Source organism: Scleropages formosus, chromosome 13, assembly GCF_900964775.1.
Source record: "Scleropages formosus chromosome 13, fSclFor1.1, whole genome shotgun sequence".
Lineage (NCBI taxonomy): Eukaryota > Metazoa > Chordata > Actinopteri > Osteoglossiformes > Osteoglossidae > Scleropages > Scleropages formosus.
In genome coordinates, this window is record NC_041818.1 from 2,821,232 (window position 1) to 2,837,117 (window position 15,886).

The 15,886-nt window shown below is 43.1% G+C and overlaps 1 protein-coding gene across 8 annotated transcripts in view; it reads left to right on the forward strand.

Annotated features, from left to right (window-relative positions):
• The window catches only part of LOC108929636 (neuronal PAS domain-containing protein 2-like), an 83,666-nt gene that overhangs the window by 24,590 nt on the left and 43,190 nt on the right, over window positions 1-15,886 (forward strand). The window lies entirely within an intron of this gene.

Below are 15,886 nucleotides of genomic sequence, written 5' to 3' on the forward strand. Positions count from 1 at the left end.
ATTGACGCGAGTCTGTCATTCTCTCAACATATCGAAGCCACAACCCGGTCCTGCAGATACATCCTGCATAATATTCGTAGGATCTGTCCCTACCTCACTACTGACTCTGCCCAACTACTTGTCCAGACCCTGGTGACTTCCCGTCTGGACTACTGCAACTCTCTCCTTGTGTGGCCTTCCTGGTAATGCCATCAAACCTCTGCAGCTTCTACAGAATGCTGCTGCACGAGTTGTGTTTGATTTGCCAAAGCGTTCTCATGTATCTCCTCTACTCATTCTCTGCACTGGCTTCCTATAGCTGCCCGAATCAAATTCAAAACCCTGGTTACTGTGTACAAATGTATCAATAGAACTGCTCCCAGCTATTTACAGGTCTTGATCAACCACTACACCCCAGCTAGACCCCTTTGCTCGTCTGCTTCTGCTTGCTCGGTAGTCCTGCACACGAAAGACAAAGCTCGGAGGTTCTCGGTTCTGGGTCCGTTGTGGTGGGATGACCTTCCCCTGTCACTCAGAACTGCTGTAACTCTGTCTATATTCAAGAAGGGTCTGAAAACTCACCTTTTTCAGATCCACTTCGCCCAAGATCTCTCCAGCTCATTTACGGTGTAACTGTTCACACATCGTAACTCCATAGGCATCCCCAGAAAACCTTTATTCAGCCATTACTCTGGCATTGTACTTGCTTATTTGTGTATCTTATAAAATTTAAAAAAAAAAAAAAAAATTTAGGAGGGTATCGGGGTTTGTCTATCCTGTGTTTTATGCACCTACTCGAACGATGAACCTCGGTGCAGCAAGTGGTAGGTAACAAACTAAGTTTGCTTGAGACTTTAATGTCTGCAGCTGTCTCCTTCTCTTAATGTAATGCATAAATTGTACTTTTGCTGAGATGTACGTCGCTTGACAAGCGTCTGCTAAATGAATAAATGTAAATATAAAGTGGACAGCAATTATTTTCTGCAGGAATTTTTGGGTGCGGTATGATTTTCTGTTGCTACTAGTAATGCTAAGATTAAAAAAAAACAAAGTGTATTGATTTGTTCGAGTACATGTCATGTCTGCATGAACATGGGACTCGTTAATGCAACATGTAGTTTATTCGGAAATAAAATGAGTAAACTTGGTTTTAGTCTAAAGTGATTAAAAATTACTCTGAAGTGGCAGCAGTGTTTTCGAAGGATTGAATCGGTATGGGTGCGCTATGCTCAACAACGGTCTTCGTGCAGCACGTTCATGTACAGTAATTTACCATGGCAAATGAACCACGTGACGTGATGCCTATAACCGTTAATGATGGTGACGACGATGTACCGTACGTACCACAGATTGCTGATGACGCCCTTTGCGATTACTATGTTGTAAGCGACAGTTACGGTGAAGATGGTGCTGATGAGCATACAGACTGCTGAGGATGATGACCACACGGTGTGTACATCACAGATTGCTGATTCGCTAGTCAATGACTACGATCATGTACTACTACTGTGTGGTGTCCGAAAAGGAAGGTACACCGTTCTTTGGAGGTTTCCCTGAAACAAAGCACTGGAACACTTGAAGTGTGCAAACAAAGAGTTTATTAGGACCAGTAGCTCGCGTCACAAACTCGCGTCACAAACTCACTTCACACCGCGGAACCTCGTCTGCGTTCGCTCGAAAAAAGCCCCCGTTATAATATATAGTGCCCCCAATAACGGTTCCCGCTTCTTTTAGGAACTAACCAATAACAATTCTCCTTTGTCAACCTACACCCTACAGGCCGGCAGGAACCTTTCTTTTACAAAACTCTCAAGGATTCGTTCTTGGTGTAAAACACCACATACTGTACTGTACATGCCACAGAGTCACAAGTGATGATGATGATGATGCACATGAATCATGAATCATGATAATCATTCGGAACTCTTCACGATCGGGACGATGCTGTGTGTACACACTGCGAACGTTGACGGCGTGATGATGTTGTGTATATGAGATGTATATGAGATGACCTACATCCCGCGCCGTTTACCGTGATTTGCCCATCGATCACCTGCGTGCATTTGGAGCCAAAAACAACAGAACAGTAACGGAGAGAGCAACAATAGGCTTTTCTGCTGAACATGATTCGTGTACGTTCATATGGTTAAAACACGCTCCTCGTACGGGAGCCCCACAGACACCCGGTTCGTGTGCGCAACATCGCACCGCCACATGCCGCACGAGGAGCGTCTGTCAGAAGCATTGATGTCAGTTTGTACAGCGCGTATTGATTCCAGGTAAGCCATGTCACTGTTCAGCTCGTTAGTTTTTAGCGGAACTACATATATATATACATATAAATATATATATACTATATCCCGGCAGTGTGGCTTGAAGTGTGTGAAGCCCTTGTGCGGTGGCGCAGTGGGTTGAACCACAGTCCTGCTCTCCAGTGGGTCTGGGGTTCGAGTCCCGCTTGGGGTGCCTTGCGACGGACTGGCGTCCCGTCCTGGGTGTGTCCTCTCCCCCTCCGGCCCTACGCCCTGTGTTGCCGGGTAGGCTCCGTAACCCCGTATGGGACAAGCGGTTCTGAAAATGTGTGTGTGTGTGTGATTTTCTAATGAGAAGCAGGCTTTTTCATCTGACATAGGTGTGGAATGTCCAATACCCTATTGCTTTAAAGGAAATCGTGTGTAGTAGAAACACATGTAGTGCAGGTGTAAAAATAAGTGAAGCTAAGTTGCATTAGCTGAACCAAATAAGTAGAATCAAGTGTGCAAATCATTTTGTACATTTATTGTAAGATTTAAGAGTTAGATTTTTCAAGTGTCTTTTAATACTTTTTGCAGAAATAATCTACAGGGATCACATATTTTCAAGCAGTACTGTGTATCATGTCATCATTATTCTGTGTTATGCAAAATGTATGGAAGCGGGATGTGATTTTGGACTTAATTTACAATGCAAATGTTAATCATTAATAATTTTCAAGACAACATGTTTAAATGAAGTATTCACAGAAAGTAATTGCATAATCATACTTAGATAAGGCAAGCATTCGGTGACTTGTGAGCAGAGGGCTCTAGCAAGCACAGTGCAATAGTTTCATCAGCTTACTGTAGGAGTTCCATGAATAAAATAAGTACTGTGGTTATTAAAGGAGCTGACTTGTTCATGGGCATGAATAAAGATTGGAGTCAAGGTTCCTGAAGAATGAAAACTGCCTCTATTTGTCTGACCATTAAGTGGTTAGTGATTTACATTTATTTATTTAGCAGGCACTTTTGTCCCAAGCAACTTCCAGTAAACTCTGTGTAGTGTTCACCAAGGTGACTTACACTGCTAGATACACTACTTAGAACGGCTCACTCATCCATACATCAGTGGAAGACACTCTCTCTGTCACTCACAGACTATGGGGGAACCTGAACAGCATATCTTGGGACTGTGGGAGGAAACCCACACAGACACAGAGAGAACATGCAAACTCCACACAGACTGAGCAGGGATTGAACACATATCCTCTTACATTATCCAAGTTCTGTAAGAAGGTAGTGCTGCTTGCAGTGCCACCATGCCACCCATGGATAAGGACCCATGATTTCATTGCATAGTGGTTAGATCAGTAGAGTGAATTGTTCATTGTTTTATAGACCACCTGTATCAGCAGGTGGTTCCTTTAGATTTGCTCTTACAGAGATACTTTGATAAGAACAGCAGCTGAAACACTTTAAAGGCTGTTTCACTTAATACAGATTGTACAGATACAACATGAATGTGCACAGGTTCAGGACAAGTATACAGGCAGTCCCTGGATTACAAACAAGGTCTATTTCTTAGTCTGTCTTTAAGTCGAATTTGTACGTAAGTCGGAACAGTTAGGTATGGTGGGTATCTAACGTCAGTTTGTCAAATGTTTGTCTTAGTAGTATATCGTGTACCCTTCTATGCATAAAAAACATAAAAGAAACACTTCCCGATACACTAAAACATCTTTATAATAATACAGTAATGACACAATGTAATGATGTAATGATAATGATAGCAATAATAACAATAAATGTAAGGTACAGCAGGGGGTGCGGTGGCACAGTGGCGCAGTGGGTTGGACCGAGTCCTGCTCTCCAGGGGGTCTGGGGTTTGAGTCCCGCTTGGGGTGCCTTGCAGCGGACTGGTGTCCCGTCCTGGGTGTGTCCCCTCCCCCTCTGGCCTTATGTCCTGTGTTGCCGGGTAGGCTCTGGTTTCCTGCGACCCTGTATGGGACAAATGGTTCAGAAAGTGTGTGTATAAGGTACAGCATTTATAATAGGGAGAGACATATAAAGAAATAAATGTTACTGTAGTATTTATAATAGAGAGAGGAGGAGAGAGAATGTGTGTGTGTAGGTATAAAAAACATTAAAGAAACTTTAATGTTTACTTTTTCAATATTTGCTGGTTGTATCACTTTTTTTCTGATTGCTTTATTGTGTGGCACTAAGGGAGGTGGTTGTGGAAGGTATAAAGACGATTAAAGTTGTGGTGTCTGCAGTTTGGGCTCTTGCTACGTATTAAGTGGCCGCTTACGGTGTATGAATTTTCTATTTGGGAGGTTGAGAAGCTCAAGCAGATTATTAGTACGGCAGTAAGAAGGTGGCTGGGAGTGCCACGCTGTTTAAGTAGTGTAGCGTTATATGGTAATTGTATGTTGGAGCTGCCAGTGACAAGTTTGGTGGAGGAGTACAAGTGTGTGAAGGTAGGTCGTGAGCTGACTCTAGCAGAGTCAAATAATGAGGTTGTCAAAATGGTGGTGCCATTGGTGCGGACATGTAGGGGGTGGATTCCCAGAGATGCGGTCCAAAGCGCTAAAGGGGCGCTGGTGTTGTCGGACGTAGTTGGACACATGCAGAGAGGGAAGGCAGGGTTTGGCTCGGGCTGTATGCGGCGGTTGTGGAGTGCTGTCCCAGAGGCACACAAACGGCAGCTGGTCATTGAGCAGGTCCGGGGGCAGGAAGAGAAGGCGAGGCGTGCAAAGGCAGTCACATTAGTTAAACAGGACCAGTGGGTGAACTGGGAAGGCGTGGAGAAGAGAAAGTTATGCTGGCAAGATGCATGAGCTATGGAGGCGAGTCGACGTGTTGCCAACGCCACAGCATGTTAAGCAGTGGGCAGGTGGTGATGGTTCTTGTAAGTTGTGTAGCATTGTGGTGATGCTGAGGCGCATTTTGTCAGGGTGTAAGGTTAGTTTGGGGCAGGGGCGCTATACTTCAAGTTTCAAGTTCAAGTTTCAAGTTTATTATCATAGGTACAAGTACCGTGTACAAATATCATGAAATTCTTCTTGAATGCTTCTCTACAGACTATGGAAAAGACAGAGACAATACAAATACTGCACAAAACAAAACAAAACAATGACAATGAGGCCGTCTCATCGTTGTTGGTGATCAGACCCACAATGGTGGTATCGTCAGCAAACTTTATGATGGTGTTTGAGCTGTGACGGGCCACACAGTTGTGTGTGAACAAGGAAAACAGCACCGGGCTCAGGACACTTCCCTGTGGAGTGCCAGTGTTGAGAGTCAGTGGGGAGGAGGTGTTTCTGCCAATCCACACACGCTACGGTCTGTTGGTGAAGAAATCCAGGATCCAGTTGCACAATGTGGCACTCAGCCCCAGACCTAGTAGTTTGTGAATCAGCTTGGCGCCATAATTGAGTGCTTAGATGTTTGGCATGTTTGGCAGGTGTTTTTGAGAGCAAGTGGCTGGTGGTGAATTCCTTGCCTGTTTGCAGTATGGCTAAAACAATTGGTTTTGTGCGGGCAGGAAAGCGTAGCACTATGCAAGGACAGACGTGCCCTGGTAGGTGGGGTAATGCATGGGACTGGAAGCTGCCGGCTGATGTGGGCAAGCAGCTCCAGGTTCTGCTGGTTATTGCGGATACTTCATTGTGTCCGGACATGGTGTTATACTCGGAGTGTGAGCAGATTGTGTACTTTGTAGAGTTAACAGTGCTGTCCGAGGATGCTATAGGGAAGGCTTACAAGCGGAAGCTGTCAAAATATGCAGATCTGGTGGCAGAAGCAACAGACCGTGGTTGGCGGGCTCAGGTGAGACTGGTAGAGGTAGGTGTTAGAGGATTTGTGGCTCAATCAGTTACATCATTGACATGGGGTTTTGTTCTTCTGGATTAAACCGCTTCATGTGGGACATTCATTCCAACATTTCGCTTCTCTTGTTGGAAGCATCGTCAGGGAGCGGCCACATCTTGTAAAGGTTAGATGTGAAACGGAGTGTTTGACGAGGGTGGGTATATTTATGGGCGGGAACAGGGTCGGAGGTCGTAGCGGGTGGTCCTAATAGGTGGTGCCCCCGCTGTGTTTTCTCTTTGCGCTGTTTCTTTCGTATTACAGGACGGCTCGCTGAACTGAGTTTTAATGAGAGGCGGTTGGGTTCTTGTAGGACTGGTCCGAAGACTCGAAATGAGTGGTGTCCAGGCACTTGATAGTCTGAAGCCCTCCTCCCAACTGAAATTGTCGGGGTGTTTCTCTATCTCGATTGCCTCCCTCGCTATGCGGCTGCTGTACCCAGGAGCAGGTGCAAGCACTGTGATCTCCTCAAAGCGGATCTCATGACCGGCCTGCAGTGAGTGTTCAGCCACTGCTGAGTCGATGTTATTGTTCCTGGTGGGTCTTATGTGTTCTTGGAGACGTGTAAAGATAAGTGGACCTGTCTGCCCGATGTATGTTTTTCCACAGCTGCAGGGTATTCAGTACACTCCGCTGGTCTTCAATGGCAGGTTATCTTTAACTGTGCTGAGTAGTCTTTTTGTAGTGGATCCGGTAATGAAAGTGGTTTTTATGCCGTGTTTTATGAGTAGTTTACTTATTTTATCGGTGGTGCCTTTTACGTATGGGAGGTAGGCAATTCTGGCTGGTTCGATCGTTGTATGTTTCGTATTATCTGAAGTTTTTCGGTTTTCGTGTTGGCGAATGATGTTTATGACCTGGTTGCGCTCATAACCATTCGCTGAGAGCGCTTTCAACTGAAATAGCCACATAAACCTGAAGTGGTTCCAGTTGTACTTGTGAAATTCATTCATTCATTCATTCATTCATTCGTTTCCACTAACCACTTGTCCAACCACCTGGGTTGTGGGAGTCCGGAGCTTATCCCGGAATCACTAAGGAGGGTACACCCTGGACAGGACGTCAGTCCATCACAGAGTAACCACAGGACAACAGCAGGGTCTTGTAATGTCCCACCTTTTAATCTTGTTTTTTTTCTTTTACCAAACTGGAAAGATACTGTAGAGAAATAGATGATGGGTGGGTGGACAGTAATCACAGAAGACACTGGAACAAATCCTTACAGAAGTGCAATTTGTCTTTTGCTGAGCTCAGTAGAAAGAACCATTTATGTAGGGCAATCATTCACAAACTGTGGCAGTCTAGAATCACAGGTTCACCTGAAGCACATGTTTGGATTGTGGGAGGAATTCCAAAACAAACAAGGGAGAACATTCAGACTGAGTTGCATTTGAACCCAGAGCCCAGATGCTGTAAGGCACGTGCTGTTTGGCGAATGAATAGGGGAGTGATTTGTGGCTGAGGAACACATTATTTCTTTTTTTTTCTGTTTAAATTAATGGTAACAAATAGTTCTTTATATAAGAAGAGTCTGTATAGACAGTAGGTTACGCTGATCATGCAAGAGATACCTGTTGTGCCATATTTTTTCTACGAGTCCATGCTTCAAAATCCTAGCAAGCATAATTAAAATCAGAGCCATCTGATGCCAAAGTAAGTCTTGTAACCTTTTGGACGAGTATTTTCACCTATTTTTTAATCATTGTGCGCCTGCTTTCGTCTGATTTTTGAACCCAGGCTATCAGACCTAGGTGTGTGTTTTCACATTGTGTTGAACGAATGTTAACTAGCTGGTTAGATTCTGTTGTCTAGTTGGATGTTCTGCTGTCCCTGTTCATCTTCTGTTTGCGGCACAAAAGTACCTGGTGTTTTTGGGTTTTGACCTTTTACTGTGTGGTCATTTAATTACCAGCTGAGAGAAACCTGACAGCAAAGTTCTAAAATTTTGCCGTTTACCCATATAGTCTGTGCTCTGAACAAGGTATTTAGATTGTTGAGACAATCAGCACTTCGTCCAACTTGTATGGGCCTACTGGAAAATAAATTCTGAAATAATTAGAGTACTAGCAAGGCATGCTTGTGTGAAGTGACTTTATGATTTGTTTGTAAAAGGCATTTATTATTGTAGTAATAGTACTGTATTGCCACAGCAACCCTTCGCCGTTTTGTACATGGGCCGATTTTTTTTCTGAAATCTGTATAATGTGCTGTGTGTAAAGCAGTGTCCTGGGTTTCTCACATGTTCAGTTGCATGTGTCCATTTTTGCCTTAAGAGTATAAGACAAGTAAAAGACAAGGGACTTTTCTTTTCACACTAAACCTTTGCATTAATTTGTGTCAGTGTTTCAAGAGACTAATTACAATGATTTACTCATTTGCACAGAAGGTTAATTTTAAGTAGGGTAAGTACCTTGCTCAGGCGAGATTTGAACCTGCAGTCTCTCAATGTAAAAGCAGTAGTTTCAGCTGCTATGCCATTAGCTGCCCCTACACAGTCCCTCTAGTGTGCCTTCATCCTTATTGGAACTGCTTGGTAAGGAGGGCATCAAACTTGAACACGTGTGTGTGTGTGTGTGTGTGTGTGTGTGTGTGTGTGTGTGTGTGTGTGTGTGTGTGTGTGTGTGTGTATCAGTCAGAGGGTGAAATACCACAAATAGCTGTAAAACACTTCACATGCAGCTTTGCTTGCTTTACCTGAATTCTATTTTCTGCTGTTTTTTGTTTTAATGAGAAAAGTCCCTGTCCTCATCAGAGAGAAGTTTCACTGTACATGTATTTCCTTACTGTATTATGGCAACAATCAATCACAAATGATTGATGAATGTTTACAACATTTAAACTGTACACCACGCACATACAGCACAACATACAGCAGTGTGGACACGGAACGCACGTAGCGGTCCTCTTACTACTTGTGTTATACCTATGAACGGGCAAAAGGAGCGCTGCTCCACTGCACTTCTTAATTTTGGTCATGAAATATTAAATCACAAAGACATACTCAGACCATACTTCTCCATTATGTGGTGCAGGTGCAATGTGCTGTCTTTTTATTCATAGTCCTGTCTTTCAGTCTGAACCTCCAACATGTTGGTGTTTGTTGAAAGAAAAGTATAATGTGCAAAATAAGCCCAACCCAAAACTCCTGTAACCAGTCCTAAACTACCCTGTCCCAACTTTTTTGGAATGTGTTGCAGACATCAATTTCAGAACAAAAGTATATCTTCAAAAAACAATGCAGCTGATTAGGTACAACATGAAATACCTTGTCTTTATACTGTTTTTGTTTCAATACAAGTCAAAGTAAATTTACAAACCACTCCTTTTTGTTTTTATTAACATTTTTCATACTGTCCCAGCTTGTTGGAATTGGGGTTGTACATGGTTTGCAAAGTCTTACAAAATAGGCCTAATGCATTTCACTACGTAATTGATAGGCAAATATACGCGCCAATCATTGAGTTGTAATTTGGATATAAAGGTGTATGCCGGTGCACATGTAGTACTGTACAATCATCCTCACAGTCTCTCTCAAGTGCATCTAGACTTATATAAAATAAAACTTCCTTGCTTTGACTACTTCCCCCCACATCAAATTTGTATCCGCTGAAAACATGTTGCTAAAATTCAACAGATTTTGGATATACCAAAAACATTTAAAGTTCAAGAATGTTCAGATTCGATCTTTGTCACATCCCTGCATAACAATGACAAATTGAAATAACAAGGTGTTGTTAAACAGATGAGAAGATCGTGTTACAGTCTATAAAAAGTCTCCAGAAAAGTCCTAGTCCTTCAAGAGCAAGGATGGGTCAAAGCTTGCCAGTTTGTCAGATGTGTCAGCGAATAATCCAGCACTTTGAGAACTTTCCCCAAATACAAACCAGTAGGATTTTGGGCATTTCACCCTCTATGGTGCACAATATATGAAAAGATTCGAGGAATCCAGTCAAATCTCTGTGCGTAAAGGGCAAAGCCAAAAACTACTTCCAAATGCGCATGATTTCTGATCCTTCAGACATCACCGTTTTAATAACTGTCATGTGTCTGTAAGGGATATCATGACATGGGCTTGGGAATACTGCGGTAAACCTTTTGTCGGTCACCACCGTTTGCCACTGCATCCACAGATCTAAGTCAAGGCTTTACCATGCAAAGCAGATCTATATATCAACGCTGTCCAGAAGCACCACCGACTTCTCTGGCCTCGGTCTCATCTGAGATGAACAGTAGCTAAGTGGAGTCGTGTTTTGTGGTCCGATGAGTCAACATTTCAAACTGTTCTTGGAAAAAAACAGCCGTTGTGTTCTCCGGGCCAAAGAAGAAAAAGACCATCCAAGCTGTAATCAGCGTCAGGTCCAAAAGTCAGCATCTGTCATGATATGAGGGTATGTCAGTGCCCATGCCATGGGTAACTTGCACTTCTGCGCGGGCACCATTAATGTAGAAAGATATGTACAAATTTTGGCGCAATATATGCTGCCATCCAGATGCCATCTTTTCCAGAGACGTCCCTGCATTTTCCAGCATGATGACGCCAAACCGCATTCTGCCCGGATTACAACTGCATGGCTGCGTGAGGCATGGTGGGTGGCACAGTGGCACAGCAAGTAGCACTGCTGTCTCACAGTGCCTGGGTGGTGCGAGAGGATGTGGGTACGATCCCTGCTCAGCCTGTGTGGCGTTTGCATGTACTCTCTGAATCTGTGTGGGTTTCTTCCAACAGTCTAAAGACATGCTGTTCAGGTTCACTCATAGTGTGTGAGTGACAGAGAGAGTGTATTCCACTGATGTATATATGTATGGATGAGTGACCCATTGTAAGTAGTGTATCTAGCAGTGTAAGTCACCTTGGTGAATATGGTATGTGGGCTGATAACACTAGAGTTTGTTGGAAATTGCTTTGGACAAAAGTGTCTGCTAAATAAATAAATGTAACATAAGAAGAGTGTGGTACTAGACTGACCTGTCTCTGATTGAGAACATGTGGTGCATTATGAAGCACAAAATACAGTAACGAAGGCCCTGTACAATTACACAGCTGAACACCTGTATAATGGATGAATGAGGGAAAATTCTGCTTGTTAAACTTAAACTGGTGTCTTCAGTGCCCAAACACTCAAGTGTTATTAAAAAAACACTCGACTGTCCCAGCTTTTTTAGATCATGCTGCAGGCATCAATTTCAGAATAAAATTCTATCTTCAAAAAACAATGCAGCTGATTAGGTACAAAATGAAATACCTTGTCTTTATACTGTTTTTGTTTCAATACAAGTCCTAATAAATTTACAAAGCACTCATTTTTGTTTTTATTAGTATTTTCCATACTATTCCAGCTTTTTTGGAATTGGGGTTGTGCATCATTGTGGTCTTTGTTGTCGCACAAGACTATTTGAGTTCGCATATATGCAGCTTGTTTTGAGAATTTAACTGGAAATACTCATACTGATATAAATGAATGCTAATATTCTCAATAATATTTAATCTGACCATGAACCAGGGTTTTTCAAAAGGAAGATTTCTCCTGTGAGTAAGGTTTAAACCAAATATTTCTTTTTATATTTTAATTATGTGCATGTGGATTAGTAAAGTCACTTTCCATTTTATTTTTCATTAAAACCACATCTGTGTTTGCATCCGTACAGATTTATACATTTAAATCTGCATTCGATGGATGCAGATTTTGATCAGCGCTGTCACATCCCTAATTGTAAACTGCTTTGGCGAGAAGTGTCAGCTGCATGAATCAAAGTAAATATAAGTGAATAGCGTAGTCAGCTGGCAATGTTTTGTTACTCTTTTTTTCAACTCAATGTGGACTGAAGTGGTGGGGGGGGGGTAGTGGCACAGTGGTGCAGTGGGTCTAGGGTTCAAGTCCCGCTTGGGGTGCCTTGTGATGGACTGGCATCCTGTCCTGGGTGTGTCCTCTCTCCCTCCGGCCTTACGCCCTGCGTTGCCGAGTAGGCTCTGGTTCCCTGCGACCCTGCATGGGACAAGCGGTTCAAAAAATGTGTGTGTGGACTGAAGTGTTCATGCACTGTAAATGTGTAAGAAACGTCTGTAATATGGCAGTCCTGGAGCAATTTAAAAAAAAAAAAAGTCATTGCAGTTTATTCAACAAAATATTAAAAGCTGCAGTTTTTGGAGCAGATGGTGTATTCTTCCCCATTTGTCTTACTTGGACAACTCATCTCTTCACTACACAAAATACTGTATATTCTCTGTGATGGACTGGTGCCCCATCCAGGGTGTACCCCTTCAGCCTTACTCCCAATGATTCTGGTTTATGCTCTGGCCCCCCGTGACCCTGACTAGTACAAGCAGTAAATTACAGTGGATGAATGTTTTATATGTCCCTTATGTCCCTTATAGTATGTTTGTCAGTCCGTTACATAGGACATAGTGATGAACATGAATGAGAAGAAAGTGTAATTCCTTCTCATTCTTTACTTGAAAAGATGTAAAAAGAGTTTGTTTATGGAGCAGAATATAGAATGTATTAAATAGAATACAGAATACCTCACTATGCTTCTTAAAGTTAATTCAGTTGAAGTTCAGGACCATCAAAAGCCAGCAAAATATAATCTGTCAGTCCCACTAACTGAAGGAGGAAAACAGATGTGACTTCTTTGTAATGTACCTTGGCATTGTTTCTCCAGGTTGGATTATTGCTTAAGTTTACTGTACATGTGTTTTATGATAGGTGTTGAAGAGGAAGAACGTCAGCAAACCTTGCACTTCCTGTTCGAAACCTTGATGTTTGTTCATTTAGTTGAGTTCACTTAATGTTTTTAATGATAACATTGCAACGCACAACGAACAAAGGAGAAAATGTTGCATACACTGGAGGCCACAGTCATACATGCATAATGTGTACATACATGTTGATGGTAATAAAAGTTAGGTTTTTTAAATGGAGAAACATTGTCCTTTGAGGTGTAAACATCACCTCGTATGGGTGATATGACAAACACATATGTTGACATTTAATTGCTTCTGCTTGGAAACCTACGTATTCCTTGTGTTACAGAAAAGATTATACAATATATCGATAGAAAACATGTACTAGTAAAATAGCAGTTTTATTTTATGTTGTGGTGTTGTCAGTAAGACCAGCCTAAGATGCTGTAACTGGTGAAACACCTCGACTTCCTCTTTCATGGTCTGCTTTCTTATTGTCATCATTTGATTCATATATAAGGGGGGCGTGGTGGCGCAGTGGGTTGGATCAGGTCCTGCTTTCTAGTGGGTCTGGGGTTTGGGTCCCGCTTGGGGTGCCTTGCGACGGACTGGCGTCCCGTCCTGGGTGTGTCCCCTCCCCCTCCAGCCTTACGCCCTGAGTTGCTGGGTTGGGCTCCGGTTCCCCGCGACCCCGTATGGGACAAGGGATTCAGAAAATGTGTGTGTGTGTGTGATCCATATATTCATCATCAGTCATAACGACATATCCAGTGTATACTATGATGGTGCAGCAGATAAGGCTGGTTCCTTAGTGTCCATGTACTTGCACAGAATAAGGTAATGTACGGTAAACCCCTTCGTACCCTCCCTTACCATGAAAACCATACAGGTGGTTGCTATGAGTCAGCTTACACTCAGTGGTTCTTTCCCTACCCTACTTACCCCACTTGCCCTAGTTATTTCAAAGTCATTTACATGTATTCATTTTGCAGGTGCTTTTCTCCAAAGCAATGTACATCTCATAGAAAATATAATGTGTGCATTACATCAGCATAAAGAGACACTTAGATGCAGACGTGTGTTTATAAAGTACAGTTTGTTTCTTTCCACCATATGAGCCAATGTTCATCACACAAGTAGCTGCATAAAATTTTATTGAAAGATCCATGATTCCAAATCACACACCCATTTTCGGAACCGCTCGTCCCATACGGGGTCGCGGGGAACCGGAGCCTACCCAGCAACACAGGGTGTAAGGCGGGAGGGGGAGGGGACACACCCAGGACAGGACGCCAGTCCGTCGCAAGGCACCCCAAGCGGGACTCGAACCCCAGACCCACTGAAGAGCAGGACCTGGTCCAACCCACTGCGCCACCGTGCCCCCCCAATTCCAAATCACCTTCCTGGTAATTTTTTTTTTTTTTGGAGATATGTAAACATTCACATTACATTACAGGAGTAGCTATGTAAAGGTTTATCTGGGCATGACCTTAAGGTTATAGTGCATGAACAATACACCTTACATGATCTTAAGAGATCATGGACGAAATGAGTCCGGAAGAGGTGAGCTTTAAGACCCTTTTTAAATGTGGACAGACATTTAGCAGTTCTGAGTGAGATGGGGAGGTCGTTCCACCTTAACGGATCTACAACCGAGAACCTTTGTGCTTTACCTTTCATGCGTGGGACCACCAAGCGGGCATGTGGAAGACCCTAACAGTCTGGTTGGGGTGTAGCGGATGATCAAGTCTTGTAGATATCTGGGAGTAGTTCTATTGATGCTTTTGTAGACCATAACCAGAATCATGGCGGTTTGAAAAAGCATAGGGTGCGAGGCATGGTACATCCTGGAAGGGATGCCAGTCCATCGCATGGAAATCACATGCACAACCACACCCACACTAAGGGCAATTTAGAGTCAGCACTTCAGCTGAAGCACATCTCTTCAGACCGTGAGTGGAAACCAGAGCAGCTGGTGCAGACTCCACTGAATGTGGGGAGAATTGTGCCTCTGTATGCATAACTGATTTCATCATTGAAATACTGCCTCTTTGATCATTTGCCACCTGCCATTGAGGTGCTGCCCCCATGGAAGTTTATGTTCACTGTGCGGAGCTGCTGTGTTTAAATGTTTAAGGTACAAACATCAGAAGCTGTAGTCGCTTCTGCATATATTAATGAACCCTTAACCATGATAGATAGGAAACCAGTATACCCACATAGAGTATGGGAGGGATCCTACAGAGTGGAAAGCTGACATCTGTACCCCCGGTATGGATAGCTGTGCTTCACATTGCACTTGGGGAAAAAGGCCGTTCCTCTAAACAGAAGGCATAACCATCCCTCTCAACATTTACACGTATCACACCATAGAACACCAACTAGCGCAGGAGTTTTGGCCAAGCTGGAGGATGAGAAAGTGGATCTTTCAACAGCAGGGCACCTCCACCTGCCCTGTTCTTCATCTGTGGCCACAAACACTTTAATGTCTGTTTCCTGCTGAACCACATCAAGATTTATTCTCGTCTTTGTTGTAAGGAAACGTTAAAGAAAAGGAAAATTTAGTCCTTTCTAGGTCAGGCCTTCTTCCTCGGAGTGTTTGCGTCAGATGAACTTCGGTCCACTTTATCTCACATTCTCTCCACATTTCACGCAAGGATCGGTGTCTTTAGTAAAACTGGTGGTTAAACCATTCTTGTTTGGTAATTCATCAGTTTGTCATTGTTTGATAGACATAACCAGGAGCTGTGACAAACTAACAATAACATGCATACAGGAACATTAAGTGTGCATCTAACTTACCAGCAACTCCACGGATGCGTCATTCTGCCATTTTTCACTTTAAAACTTTCTGCTTTTAGTTATTTAGGCTTTTTTTCATGTATCCATTTGCAGAGCTGAACATTTGATGATAGAAAGTGTTCCTCTAAAGAGTGTAACACCAGGTCCCTGCCAGACAACTTGAAGCAGCTATATTTTTGCCATCCTGCTACCTGCAAGCTGTCGACACTCACTTATTCTGGAAATAAAGTATTGTGTACTAAGGGTCAAAATCGTCCATCAATTATTTATGATCTTCACTGAGATCTAAGGCTCAGCAGAATATTTTGTCCTGGTG